Here is a 15,361-nt window from a genome sequence, read left to right as displayed (position 1 = left end):
TTGAGAACAACAACAGAAGCACCCCTGGAGCCTTGACTACCAGTCCTCTCCGTCGTCCGGGCACCGCTCCGGGTTTTCCGGCAACTCAGCGGGGCGGGGAACGTCCCGGTGACCGGCTCGCCCAGCGAGGGAATTTCCTCCATGCCGAAAAAGTCCGAGCTGCAACTCTCGTCCCTCCACCCCGACTTCCTCTCTCACGTCACGACATTCCCCTTTCACCCCTCCCCCTTTTAACCATTGCAACACCAACCAGGCAACGCAGGACTGAATCACGGCGATAATGATATCGGGGCGTGCGGGGGGTGGGGGAGGGGAGGGAAGAATCCCCGAAGACCTCGAGCTTCATTGTGAAACTTTCCCTTTTGGCTGGAGAGGCAGCGCGTGGCGGTGACGGGTTTGGGGCGGGGGGAGCTTCTGCCGGCAGAAATTTTAAGCCTCCGAGGGAAATGTTCGCTTTGCCATAGAGACGGAGCGCATAAGCAGCTGAGGACCCGTTAAGCAGCCGGGAAAACCATCTAGCTCGTTCCCTGAAACCTAGCTTCACTCCCGAGACATGAAGGTATATAAATATATATGTTTCCTTATCCTTTAAAAAGGCGAAACCGTGTGCTTTTCACACAAAAGCCATTTCTATTGGGGTGTGGGAGAGAGAGGAAGAGGCTTCCTTACAGGTGCATGGCAGACAGACATGGCATGGAGGTTTTCACCAGCTGTCTAAAACACTTTTATTGTCCATTCCGGGTCGCCCAACCACTATCATAGTGTCCTTTCTCTTGGCAGATCAAGATGAGCAGGTGACAGCAAAGGTTGCAAAGTTTTTAGCTGGGGCAATCAAAATAAGATCCACTATTTGTCTATTGATTCAAAACCCTAAAATGTATTTTATATAATTGACTTTTTATTTCTATTCTTTGTATATCGTATTGTTGTTTTATTGCTAGGGCCGATGGCTGACGCAAATAAAGATTCATTTGTTTGTTCGTTCTGTTAAAAACACAGAGGTTCTGTCAACAAACAAACAGCAAGCCTGGTTTAAGTTTTGGAAACTTATTTCATGTTGTTATTGTTATTCTTGTTGGACCAGATGGCCCTCGGGGTCCCTTCCAACTCTGCAATTCCATTATTCTTTTATTTGCACGTGGGAAATCTGAGGTTTGTGGGGCAGGGAGGGGAAAGGGGGTTTGTTGCCTCTCTGGTTATTGAAAGCCAACTTTTAAGGAAACACACACACGCACACATATGTGGCTGGCTGCACATGGGCACCTGCTGGCTCCAAATAGAATTAGTTGTGCTTAACTGCCAGTAGAAATCATTAGATGAGTTGGTCCTGACTGACAAGTCATCTTGAACTGACAGGAACTTCAGTGTCAGTCAATGGAGCTGGATTAGGGTGTCTAAGTATGAATGGGAATGATGGACAGTTGAGATGGCAAGGTAGTGTGGATGAGCAGCTATTTCTGGCTTAGAGCAAACCCAACATGGAGTGTGGTACTTTTAAAGCAAACATGTTTATTGTGGCACAAGCTTTTGTATTCTAGAGTCCATATTATCAGATCAGACTCAGGAAGTGTTATCCTAAACTGGCAGGTGTGTGTGTTTGAAATAAATCTCTATCTTTTAATAAACACACACACGCAAGAAGTGAGGTCAGGAGGAAATGAATGCAACAAACAAGGCTCTGATAATCATGTGTAAAGCTTAAATGTATGTAAAATGTAAATGATTACAGTGACCACCCTAAATCTACGTTGATACCACACAAACATCCACGTAATAACCCACCAGCTAATTTACAGGGCTCAGAAGACACTTTCTGTATGAACCTGTTTGCTACCTTGGAGCCTCTGTTTCAGAGAATTCTAGGAACTGTTCTGCTGGCTCTTCAGGAAGCTGGTACCCTCCAGATGTTTTGTACTGCAGCTTCCATCAGGCTAGCAAAGGCTGTGCCACACCATAACTCTACTAGCACCCCAGGATAGCAACAGGGGAGGAAAGTCTATCTACTGCACATGGGCAAGCCCACCACTAGACCAGTTAATGGGTTGAGAGCCCACTTCCATCTCTGGGTTCCTCTGAGCCATCCTTAATGGAGAGAGATACTGGAGCTTGGGGAAGTAGCTGCTATTTTCCTCCTGCATCCTAGTCCAGACAATGCTTAATGCTGAGAGGGTCCTGGAGAAAGATGACTTTGCTTCTGCTGACACCAACATAACCAACTTGCCATTCCTGTTTTGCTTGGAGAGAGACAAACCAGGAAGCTTGAGCTCATACTTGCTTCCCTGTAGTAAGAATCAGTATGGCATGGGGTGGAGTGGCAAAATCAGAGAGTTCTGAGTTTTGTTGCAGCTGCAGAGCTGGCCTCGGCACCATGGGGTGAGTTATAGAGCTGATAGAAATTTGGACAGAATATAGATAGAGCTGATAGAAATTTGGTGGCCTCAGTTGCCATCAGCAAGTTGTCATGCTCTGCTGTCTCTCTAAAGAAAGGATCTGTTTTTCTGTGTGCTTTCTTTTATATATGTCTCATGAATATGAATGAGAGGGTTACTCTATGTCCTTCGCTTTCAATTTCTTTTTTGCTTCTCCTTCTTTTACCAAACCAATAAACATATTCAGAACACGAAAAATCCTCTTTACTGTACAAAGGGAGACAGCAGGCTTTCATTGAAATCAACTTAATATGTCAGAAGTTTTGAGAAATATTAACAAAGTTAAAATTTTCCAGTTTTGAAAACTACTTTGTGTTTAACTTTAGTTATTCCAGAAGAAAATGATTAACTGTTTATGGGCTTTTGTATTACCATTCTGACCAGCACTCTATTCAACAAAGGATTATTGAATGTTTGAACACAGGTAAAATGCATAGTTGATTTTATTCTCAGCTTTATATTACTTCAGCAGAAACGATGTGCTGCATTTCCTGCTGAGATTCATTTCATTCCTCTGATCCTAGATTTTAAACTGAGTATTCCCACTGCATTTTTGTGGGGTTTAAAAAGAGCAGTGCATTAACTACAGTGTAGGTTTATCCAGGAACAAAGTCAAACAATGCAATCCTATACCTGCTTAGAAAAAAAGCCCAACTGAGTTCAGTGGGACTTACTCCCAGGTAAATGTATATAGGATTGCTATCTAACTTATTTTCTGCTGTTTGATGAGTTCAGTTCAGTTTTAAGAAATGAATTCAAGATAATAGTTCAGTTTCAAGAAATGAATTCCTGATTACATTTAATTCTCGAACTTCTTTGCCGCACGCTTTAGAATCAAGAAGAGAAAAGTGAAAATCAGTAGGGAAGTAGGGAAAAAGTGAGTGATTATCTTATCCATTGTTTGTGTTTGTGTGGGTCCTTTGGTTGTACCAGCCCTATATTTGTGAGTGACAATTGAGTTATTTGTTCCGCATGCTGGTTATGTCCTGCTTTTAGATTGTAGCAGAATTGTGGTGTTGGTTGTGTTGCGCTATGTGGGGATGTGCCTGATATCAAGCATATTGTTATGAGGTTGTGGGGTTTTTTGGAGGGGGGTCAGACTCCCCTAAATCACTGGATTCAGTAAAGCATTAGAATTTAAGCATACCTCTGAATTCTTGGTGTCAAAAATAACACAGACCAGTTCGACTCCAACATTGCAGGACCCACATGGAGTGTAATGATAGGAACCTCTCTATACCAGGCTCAGGTTATATATGTGTGAGTGTAAATAAACCCTATATCATAAAGATACCACAGTCTCCACTGTGCCTCATTTCCAAGGAAAGCATGAATCCTGGGTAAGTGCCTGGACCCCTGAAATCTTGCACCGTTTGGAGATTTGGGTGGCATGTAAGAATGCAATCCATGGACAGAATCATTTTCAAATGGAAACGAAGGGTTCCCATTAGTGGCTTAAAATGCAGCGAGGTGACACCCCCCCCCCCCCGCGTTTCAGGTTGCATTTGCATGGAGTCATTTCACATCAGAGAGGGGACAGGGATTTCTCCACCTGATACACAGGACATTTTTTGTTTCCCCACCTCTGCAACCCCACAAACTTCTACTCATTAAACTGTACTCTGTGCCTGTGTGATGGCTGCTGGGTATGTTCACTTTGCTGCTTACACTGCATCCAAGTTTTCTAATCAGAGTGAAAAAATAGCAGTATTTGTCAAGAAACTGCAGGATCAGTATGGATTGTGGCTAACATTGTGTGAATGAGGCTTTAAGCATTAGCTGTAGGAGTGCACTGGATATGGAGCCAGCGATCATTTGAAAGCCACTCATTTAAATTTAGGGGCAGGCAACCCAGACAACTGCCTAGGGTGCTGAGCAGACGGGGTGCCTGTCGTGGCCTATCCGCTCAATAGCTGAAACAATAATACAGACAGTTCATAATCACTGTTACAAAGCTGGCAACACAAACCTGCACGGTCATGATTTCATTACAACTCTTTTTTGTTTCAATCCATGAGAAATGTACATCTATGCCCATTAAAAAAAACCTGTGTGAGTCATCTGTGATCAGATCCTTTCCTGCAAATTTTATTGTCAATGATAAATGTTGTCTACAAATGGTGCATCAAATTTATTAAACAGGCAACAAATGCATTGAAAGAAGGTATTCAGAAAGGAACACCAAATCTGTTTCTTTACCAGGGTACCATTTAGTCTAGGACTGTCCCAGTCTGCGGATGGAATGGCTTGGTGGCAGTAAACTTGCTCAAAAGGGTGCAAAGAACTTTTGCACTTAAGCAGAATGAGGTGGTAGTGTTCACTAGATATGTCCTTTGAGTCTCAGGGTCTGAGCTGCAGATGACCTGGCAATCCTAAGGCATGAATGTTTTTCAGAAGAACTTGTTCAACACTGTTTATCTTGTCTGCGAAGAACTCCTAATTAGCCTCCTTGGAGTGTAATTTAACAGCCACTAGTTTAAACTTCACTGTGTGATCTGCATGGGGATATTATTACAATTGAATTACATGGTGTACTTAGGGAGATTTTCCTCCCACTGTCACCTTCCTTGCACTGAGAGGAGAAGAAAGAGGAGGAAGTTTTGTTTTTTATCATTGCATGTAAATGTGAGGTTTCATTTCATTGCAGGAGATGAACGAGCTGTGAGGTAATGATGTTACAGTGTATTGCACACAGACTAAAATAAACCCATAGTCTTAAAAGAAAACCTGGCATGGATTTTGAGAAGAGCTGGCATTTGACATGGCATGCTTGAGCAGTCTTGTCTATTACCGCCCAGGAGATTAAATCAATGTCTTTTCCTGTTTTGTTTTGTTTTTTGCTTCTAATGAACATATGTTAGTTCATGCACATTAGGCTCTTGAGTAATTCTATGCACATGAAATAATAAAAAGTAAAGTATTGATTTCTTGTTGAATAAAATGTTATTTTGAAGAGGATAAAATGGCCTGGCATTTTGATAGTTTTAAAAATGTGTGTCATGTGGATATGATAAGTCAAGATGGAGTTAAAAGATTTTAATTCAATTTTGTATGTAGGAGAAGGAAAAGCAACTTCATTTTTGGCAGAAAAGACACAGTGGGAAAAGGTGGTGGTGGTGTTTATTAAGATAATTTTGGTAGGGATTTTTTTTTTTGGGGGGGGGGTAAATTTCTTGGAAACTAATGCTCTAATAGTCCCCATAGCTCAATGATGTGTCTCAAACACTTGGTAAGTTAGGGTCTTCCTCTGCATGCAAAGACAAGCTCCAGCAGACTGAGCAGTCGAGACCAATTGTGGGTCCAATGGTCAAGAAGCCGGTTTCTGCATGTGCTATACAGGGAAAGTGAGGGCAGAAAGGGTTCTCCATCTTGGGAAAGTAGCCCATCTAAGAGAAGGAAAACTCTGATCCTAAACCTCTGCTGCCTTGTGGGATATCTTCAGGAGAAGAAAAGGCTAAGGAGTAAATCCTACAGTTAGATGGCGACTTGTTAGATGGTGACTTGTTTGCCTCGTTCTGGCAATTCCTGCAGCCAAGCTGGTGCCAGACATATTGCTCTGCTTTCCTTTGGACCACATCAGGGAGTCGTAGAGGGGGGACTTGTTGTCTGGACAGCCCAGGACCTCCACAGACAACACCCAGGCTTGCACCCCCGGGAGGTCACTTTGGTGTTGCTAACACAGCTGTTCGACCTCACCCCTGGAGGCACACTCCATTGTCTCTTGAGACAGATGGATACCAATAATGCTCTGATTGAGATGAAATGTCATACGCAGTATGATGTGCCGTACAAAGGTCTGTAAAGATGAAATAAATCAGCTGTTCTGCTATGGCGTTGTACTGTTTGCATCAAAATGCTGTAATTGACAATGAAACTTCTTAATTTCCCAAAACAAGAAAGAGAAACAAAGATCCAGTCACTGCATTGTTTAGGGAAGTGTTGATGTTGCCATGGGGAAACTAGCTTTTTAACTGGGAAATTATTTTAATTTCTTAAACGGTAAGCCTGGAGTATCATAAAAAGTTTTCCAAGCAAATATACAATAGTTCAATACATCACAAAATCTCCATTATAAATGCAGTTTTATCAACATAAACAACAGAGACTCTTGTGGCACCTAGAAGACTGATGACTAATGTTGTATGGCATAAGTTTTTGTGGACTACAGTCCATTTCTACAGTTGCACGAACCCCTGGTGTTGTGGGTGATATTAGGTCCTGTAACAGTGCTGCCAGAATAGACATGGAGACAGAATTGGCCTGCTCTTCCTGATGAGTAGCCATTTTAGTTTGGAGGGCCAAGGGGGCTATCTGTAAATGTCTGCCAGTGCAATCCTATGTTTATTCAGAAGCAAGTCCCACTGAGTCCTGGGAGACTTAGTCCTTAGTGCATATTGTTATGCTCACTCTCAACAACAAATTTCTGGGGTGCAGTACTCACCCAGGATTGTTTTTTAGGGTGAGGAGATCACTGGAGGCTTACAGTGTTGTATAATATTTGAGTTTATTTTCAAATATGCATGTTGAGGAGATTAAATATTCCAACGAACAGCCAAATCCACTACCTCATATCATATCTCTGGTGGAAGGTAGCCAGTACCTCAAAATGCTGCTGGCTTTAAGAGCCAGAAAAAAAAAACTGCTTTCTCTTTTAGTCTGTGTCACACTTGGAATCTGCAGGAAATTGGCCAGCTTTCCTCCTTGCCCTGATTAAAGGGAACAAGGATAAGTCATCTTCTTCAATCTTCTCTTAGCCTTCCTGGGCCATTTATCAGTCAACAGTCCGTTCCCATAGAGACATACATCGCCTGTAATTTCCTGAACAAAAAATGTGCCTGACAACTTTCCCAGAACTTTTAAGGGAGTGGCCAGCAGTATCTTCTGCTCCATTAACTCTATTTTGTACAAACTTCGAATCTTACACCAATTCAATATATTTGTGTGACACGCCTTGAGGTCAACTCAGAAGGCTGGTAGATGGCACAAAGATGGGCCCGCCATTTTGTCTAGAACAGCACAGTAGGTCATTTTTTTGCCCATATTCCACAATCCCTTTATGCCCCAGAGGATGTCTTCTTCCATGCAGGTTAGATACCAGAACTCAAAGTTGAAGCTATGTCACTAGGCCTAGACATTAGCGACTCACCATGGTTATTTAATGGTGAGGGAAATTCATCATGTCCCTGCCCAAAGGTCTTCTGTGTTGCTGCTACTTCACATCTTGCAGGATAGAAAGTGGCACTGGAAAACCCCCCAGAGCCAAGCCATGGTTGCAATAAAACATTGCTGTCATGACAGAACAGTCCCTTCACAATCACCGCCCCCCCGGTGACTCTTGTGCAAAATCACAGCCAGCTTTATGATGGCCTAATGCCATATGCCTCTGAATACCACAAGAAGAGCCCTGATGGATTAGGCTAAAAGCCATCTGCTCCACCATTCTGTTCTCACAGTGGCCAGCCAGATGTCTATGGGAAAACCACAAGCTATATTTAAGTCCAGCAGCACTCACCCCTCTTGCACTGGTATTTGGAGACATACTCCCCAAGTACTGGAGGTAATTTACAGCCATCATGGCTAGTAGCCATAGACAGACTTATACTCCATGAATGTCTAAACCTTTGAAAAACCATTTAGGTTTGTGGCTTATAATTTCCTGGGTTCCTTTTTTAAAAATTACATTAGCCCCTTTCCAGTTCTTAGGCACGGAGAGCAACTGTAGGGATAAGTTCCATATCAGTCATTTCACATTAGAACACTTGGGTAGATGCCATGTAGACCCGGCAATGTTAGTTTATCATTGGAAGCACATTACACATAGGCGAATGACCTCAAAGCCTCTCCATTCTTTCCCCAGACATGCTGTGAATCATGTGGGTGTTGATTTGTTGCTTATCATTTACTGATTCGATTCTCCTTCCTAGAAGGAAGCCTGCTGTTGGCATGAATCTGTTCCGGTTGTTGCAACAGTTTTGGCTGCCCTAGACAGGTGGCTTGAGGCAGATGTGATCATTAACATGTATTACAGTGTTTGCTAGGGCAACTGGTGGCTTCCCTCAAACTGAATTGGAATTCATTTTAAAAGCTGGTCTTCTTCTTCTTCTTCTTCTTCTTCTTCTTCTTCTTCTTCTTCTTCCTCTTCCTCTTCCTCTTCCTCTTCCTCTTCCTCTTCCTCTTCTTCTATAGCAATGGATTTGATGTGGGGTTACTTACTTGCTCCTACAGTAGGGATGAACTGAAGGAGATATGCTAGGTCTCCTTGCTTGCAACTGTTGCTGTGCTCTTCCCTTGGAAAGCATCCTTAAACTGTCCTCTAGAAATGCCACCTACAAAACTGCAGTTTGATATATGGCGCCATCCTTGTAAAATCAAGCCGTACAGAAAAAGGATCACCATCATATTCATATTTCAAAGTTCCACAGAGTAGTAGTATTGATGACGACAAAAATCCCAAAAAGCATCTCAGGACACTTTAAAGTCTAATAGTTTTATCGCCAACACACCTGAGAAGATTTGAGACAATAAAGATGAGTAACAGGTTATATTTATTAAAATATAACAACAAAAGAATCTCCCAATCAGGACAATTAAACCAAATTAACCAAAACTGATGAGGTCTGGATGGTTGGGTGGATTGATGGGATGATTTCAACTATCCCATCTCCTGAGCTAACTGCCAGCCACACGCTTGAGATTATGCAGCAAGACTCGACGAAACTCCTTCCTCCTCAATGTGTGCTGTTTGGGTATATGAACCTGACATGTACACTGTGGTTCCATTGGCCAATATTAATCTCAATGAGAAGAGGAGAGAGTGTGGGATGGAGTGGGCTTAACTAGCCTGTTCTCCTTGATAGGGCAAATTGCCCCCATATTGTTGCCCATGTTACCCCTGTGGGAGAGTCCCATCTGTTCTCTTCTTGCATTGGGTTTTGTAGCTCAAGTCCATGAGAACTTGTGACAGAACAAAAATTAGTATTTGAGGTGCAAAAAAGGACTTTTTGCACTTCACACTGGCAATCTCACTAGCCAATGGATGCTAATTCCAATAAAGAAACTATCCTCACTTTTTTGGAAGAGAGATGAAAAGAGCACTAGGCCCTATAACAGTTATAGAAGGTTCTATTCTGTCTCCCATGTTATTTGATATCTACATGAAACCACTGGGAGGTGTCATCTGGTAATTCGAAGTGTGGCATTACCAGTATGTGTATTACGCTCAACTCTCTTGCTCCACACCATCCGATTCAGGAGAGCCTGTGCAAGTCCTCAGCTGCTGTCTGGAGGCAGTGATTGGCAGGATCAAGGTCATTAAACAGAAGCTGAATCCTAATAAAGGTAGCAGCTTTGTGGGTTAGTGATTCCCAGGTCTTAGAATTAGATATATGACATATTAATAACAGGGAGGCAGTTTCCCTTGGAGAACAGGTGCATAGTCTAAGAGTACTCCTAGATTTCAAATTGTCACAGGAGGTGCATGTGGCCTCAGTGGCAAGAAGTCTATATCCAGCTTCTGCTGGTTCATCTGCTAAAACCAGTCTTGGACTGGGATAACTTGGTTGCAGTAGTGTATGCTCTGATAACTTCCTGATTGGATTATTGCAATGCACTCTATGGGGAACTTTCTTTGAATACTGTCTGGAAGCGGCAGCAGTACAGAATGCTGCTGCCCAATTTCTGAATAGGTCATCTAAATGGAACCCCAGAACACCAGTCCTGAAAGCAATGCACTGGCTGCCAGCGAGCTACCAGGCCCAATTCAAGATGCTGGTACTGATCTACAAGGCTGAAAGTGGCTCAGGAGGACCCAATTACCTGAAGGAGTGCCTTCCCCAGTACCAACCAACTTGGATTTTAAGAAGTGTAGTTGACACCCGGTCAACACAGCATGGAAGCTGCTATACAAGGCAAGGCCTTCTTAATGGTGGCACCCTGACTTTGGAAATCCCTCCCTGTTGACATCATGGACACGTTCCTCCACATTATTTTCACTCATGCAACACCTTAAGATTCATTTGTTCCAGCAAGCCTTTTGATCATAAAGGGAGAGTCAACATGCATAATTTAAAGTTGGCTCTTATATTTTACCTTATACTGTATGGTGTTTTGTGCTGTGGTTTCATTTGTGTGTGTTAATTTTTCATGTTAGCTGCCTTAAGTTCTCAAAGGAGGAAAGGCAAAGAACGGAAACAACAAAATCAACAACATTACTTTTATTATTAGTCGGCACTGAGGCCATTCTCTAGTGATAAGGATAGGGCAGCTGCTTTTGTGTAAATTAACCTGGACTTCTACAGTGTTACTTTATTCCTGTTTGTGGAGCAGGGGAGAGCGGATTGACATCAGTGGCAATCACTTTGGTACAGCAAATATTTGTGTAGATAATGCAATGTTTGCTAATTATAAATTGTCTACTTTGTGAATGTTCTTGCAACCAGCTTCCTGTATGGTGTCAATAAAAGAGTCTTATCAGTTAATTTATTTAGCTGTTTTTCTGTTAGTTCAGTGATAGTCATCTTCAAATATCTAAAGGGCTGTCATATGGAAGATGGAGTAAGTTTGTTTTCTCCTGCTTCAAAGGCTAGGACCCGAACCAATGGCTTCCAGCCAAGCCAAAGAAACCAAGGGGCATTCTGACTAAACATCTGGAAGAACTTTCTGACACTAAAAGCTTTTAAACAGTGGAACAGATTTCTTTAGAAGGCGATGGATTCTTCTTCATTGGAATTTTTAAAGTAGAGGTTGGATGACCACCTGTCATGGATGCTTCAGTTGAAATTATTGCATTGCAGAGGGTTGGACTAGATGGCCCTTGGGGTCTCTTCCAAATCAACAGTTCTTTGATTCTATGACAACCTTCATTGAGGAGAGGAAATGCAGCACATGCTGTTCAAAGGGGCAGACTGAGGAAAGTTAACTTTTATCCTTCTGCTGTGCCTCTTTGACACCAAAGTTGCAATCCTATGCAGCTACTTGTGTTGCAGCTAGATGTGATGTTAGTCCTCTAGATGCAGTTTGTTGTTGTTTAGTCGTTTAGTCGTGTCCGACTCTTCGTGACCCCATGAACCAGAGCACGCCAGGCACTCCTGTCTTCCACTGCCTCCCGCAGTTTGGTCAAACTCATGCTGGTAGCTTCGAGAACACTGTCCAACCATCTTGTCCTCTGTCGTCCCCTTCTCCTTGTGCCCTCCATCTTTCTCAACATCAGGGTCTTTTCCAGGGAGTCTTCTCTTCTCATGAGGTGGCCAAAGTATTGGAGTCTCCGCTTCAGGATCTGTCCTTCCAGTGAGCACTCAGGGCTGATTTCCTTAAGAATGGATAGGTTTGATCTTCTGGCAGTCCATGGGACTCTCAAGAGTCTCCTCCAGCACCATAATTCAAAATCATCAATTCTTCGGCGATCAGCCTTCTTTATGGTCCAGCTCTCACTTCCATACATCACTACTGGGAAAACCATAGCTTTAACTATATGGATCTTTAAAACAAAAAAAATTCCTTCCAGTAGCACCTTAAAGACCAACTAAGTTAGTTCTTGGTATGAGCTTTCGTGTGCATGCACACTTCTTCAGATACATGCATGCACACGAAAGCTCATACCAAGAACTAACTTAGTTGGTCTTTAAGGTGCTACTGGAAGGAATTTTTTTTGTTTTGACTATGGCAGACCAACACGGCTACCTATCTGTATATGGATCTTTGTTAATGTACATATATTTTTGGGAGTCGTATGAGCAACAATCTGAACTATCTTCATAGTGAGTGGTGAGGAGAGGCAGTTGTTCCTCTATTTTTCTCTCTGCCAGGTTCTTGAGGAAAACCCCCCTCTTCAAGGCTATCTGCATTTCAAATGAAGCCTCCATTGGTAGCAATGGGAGCTTCCCTTGAAATGAAAATAATAACTTCAAAGGGGTGATTTTGCTGGGAACCCAACAAAGAGAGAAATAGTTGAACTTTGCCTCTCCACCCACATTCTTTGGGATCCTGCCATATCAGCATGTTCTTCTTCATCACCATCCATTCTATGTACATGACCAAGTCAGCGTAATAATCACTGGAGACATGCTGGGAATGTGGGCTTGGACGATCACATCTTTGAGAGTGTCTTGATGCAGGACATACGGAAGGCATTGAGGTGTTGTTCCTGGCAGGTGTAAGTTGCCTCTGTGTCACTTCCATAAAGCAGCATGCTCAGCACGCAAGCTGAGCATCCTATCTTGTTGAGCAGTGTGAAGAGTCTATTTCTGCTGACGAGTTCCAGGTCTATGAAGGGGTATTTCTGCTCTCGACATTCCTTCTGCAGCAGGCACAGAGAGAAAATCCTGTTGACATCTGAGCTATAAACAGTCCCCATAGAAACACAAATTTGTAGTTTTCTGGACTGAACATTATCCTTGGCTGTTCAGCTAATGGCTGTTATCCAATGCATCTTTGCCCAAATTAGACTTATGTGCCAGTTACACCCATTCTTGAAAACTGCAGATTTGGCTGTGATTACACGTTTTAGTTACATCCTATCTGGATGTAACCACACACAATTGTTTTATTAAATAAAAACACATCTGATCAGGCTGCTCAGCTGCTTCTGCATGAACACTTTTCTAAGAACCTAAACCCTAGAGGCCACACAGCACTGCTGTTTCACAGTTACTGGTCCCTTCTCCATTTACATATCAAACAATGGTTTAGCATGAACAGCATCACCTGCACAACTGTCTTCTGTGCTCTCCCTCACCCCTGGTCGAGCACTAAAGTGTACAGTGGTGATCATGGGAATCTCCTATGCTGTTCTGCTCACGAAATTGAAAAGGTACCATTTTTTGTTGGACAAATGTGAATTGCAAGCATGGTCATTTTTGTGATGCTCCCATTTCAGTAAGACTTAAAATTTGCAGGCAAATGTCCTTTTAAGTTATGGCCTTGATTAATCATTAATCATTTCCACAAACAACTGTCACCTTTGATTCCTTGCTGCGTTATGTACGGTGATCTATTAATGCCAAGTTTTTCCGCTCTTGGAATTTTCTCCTGGCCTTAGAGAATCTATAAATTGTTGATGGTCAAAAAATGTTTAATTGGCACTTTTAAAAGTTATTTTGTAATACAAGAAATGAATGGTTAACTTGACGGGCACAGCTATAGTGATTTTAAGTTTCACTTTCTCTTGTGCAGATGATTTCTTTACCATTTTTGTGGATATCTGCTTGTATCATAGGTGGTTTTGTGCTTTGTATGCATACAGGGCTGGGCACCTGGCTTTCATTTATCCTCCCCCATCCATTGCAACCCCCTGATGGTTGGGAGACCCTCCAAAACAGTATGCACAGAAGGCTGTAGCAGGGGCTAGGATTGGTAAAAATTGGATGCTCCACCTTGCACAAGTGCAAGTACTTTCTGCTTTCAAAGCCACCACTGGATACAACCCTAAATTACTCTTCCATTAAGAAGAGCCCTGCTGGATCACATCAAATCCATTTATTTATGGGTTCCTGATAAGCAGGGCATGAAAGCAACAATACTCTTCCCATTCATGCTAATGGGCTGCATTTGTGATATGAGCAGCTTAGTTACAACACTTTCATAGGACCCACAGGCACATAACTGTGCACAATATGACAGCCTTTGTTTTCTAGGTCTCAGTTGGTCATAGTTATTCCTTTCTAAACAAGAATGATTAGTGACTGCTGTATGTTTTTTGCCAGCCACACTTATAGCTAGTGAAATGTGCAAAAAGCTCCGAGGTGAGCTGATGTGAACAAAAATCTGTTTATATTGTTTTCCTTTCTTGAAGAAGTTTTGTGTGACATAAACATCATACCTCTGCCCTATTTGGCAGGTTGGGCCTGAGAGACAAGGACTGGCCTGTTTTCATCTGGGAACTTCCTTGCTAAGTATGGATTTAAATCCAGCAGTTCTCCCTGGGCAAAGTGCCACTGCTCTATCCACTACAACACTTTGGCTCAATGCGTGGCTTTAATTAATACCTCTTTGGCAAACCAGCATACAGAGCTGGACTGATTATCAGCTAAGGTCTCACCAGGCATTCTGTTAATGCCTTAAGAGGGGTGTGTGGGTAGATGAGTGTGCTCCCCCTTCATCACCATTTAAGTCACCCAATTCATGGCGGGGGACCTACTGAAGTGTGTGTGGGGGGGGGGCTCCTGTACTCACAGAGGCTCCCTGCACATGAGAACCACATCAGGGTTTTAAAATGAGAATCTGGGAGTGAGTGGAATAGCTATACTACTGTGGTTGTCCCTGTGGCTCCTCTCACATGATGACATGCTATTTGGCTGCCTGAAGAAGGCTTTGATTAAAAAACAACAGCAACAACCCTGGCCAAAGAGACCCCCCCCCACCACCTCATAACCAGCACATGCAATGCTGTTTAGATATTTTCAGGACATTCAATGAAATAATATCACTCAGTTCCTTTAGATAACAATGTCTGGTATTTATACAGAACTTTGTCTAGAAGCTACATGTGTTTCATATATATTATCTGAGTATTCCTCACAGCAACCTTGCTATAGTGGCCAGGATCATTAACTCATGTCCATAGTACAGATGGCAGAGGTAAAGGTAAAGGTAAGGTAAAGGACCCCTGGATGGTTAAGTCCAGTCAAAGGTGACTATGGGGTTGCAGCGCTTGTCTCGCTTTCAGGCCAAGGGAGCCGGCGTTTGTCCAGACAGCTTTCCAGGTCATGTGGCCAGCATGACTAAACCGCTTCTGGCACAATAGAACACCATGACAGAAGCCATAGCACATGGAAACGCCGTTTAACTTCCTGCCACAGCGGTACCTATTTATCTACTTGTGCTGGTGTGCTTTCAAACTGCTAGGTTGGCAGGAGCTGGGACAGAGCAGCAGGAGCTCACCCCAGATTCGAACTGCTGACCTTCTGATCGGCAAGCCCAAGAAGCTCAGTGGTTTA

The 15,361-nt window shown here is 42.9% G+C and overlaps 1 protein-coding gene across 1 annotated transcript in view; it reads left to right on the top strand.

Annotated features, from left to right (window-relative positions):
- The first annotated feature begins 408 nt into the window (after nucleotides 1-408).
- Nucleotides 409-15,361, top strand: part of NFKBIZ (NFKB inhibitor zeta) — a 33,426-nt gene continuing 18,473 nt past the window's right edge. The window contains exon 1 of the mRNA XM_081908470.1: nucleotides 409-559. The gene's annotated coding sequence lies outside the window, so the exon portion shown is untranslated. The remainder of the gene's footprint in view (nucleotides 560-15,361) is intronic.

The sequence above is a fragment of the Podarcis melisellensis genome (genome assembly GCF_964234715.1).
Source record: "Podarcis melisellensis genome assembly, chromosome: 4".
NCBI lineage: Eukaryota > Metazoa > Chordata > Lepidosauria > Squamata > Lacertidae > Podarcis > Podarcis melisellensis.
This window is presented reverse-complemented; position numbering and strand designations above follow the sequence as displayed.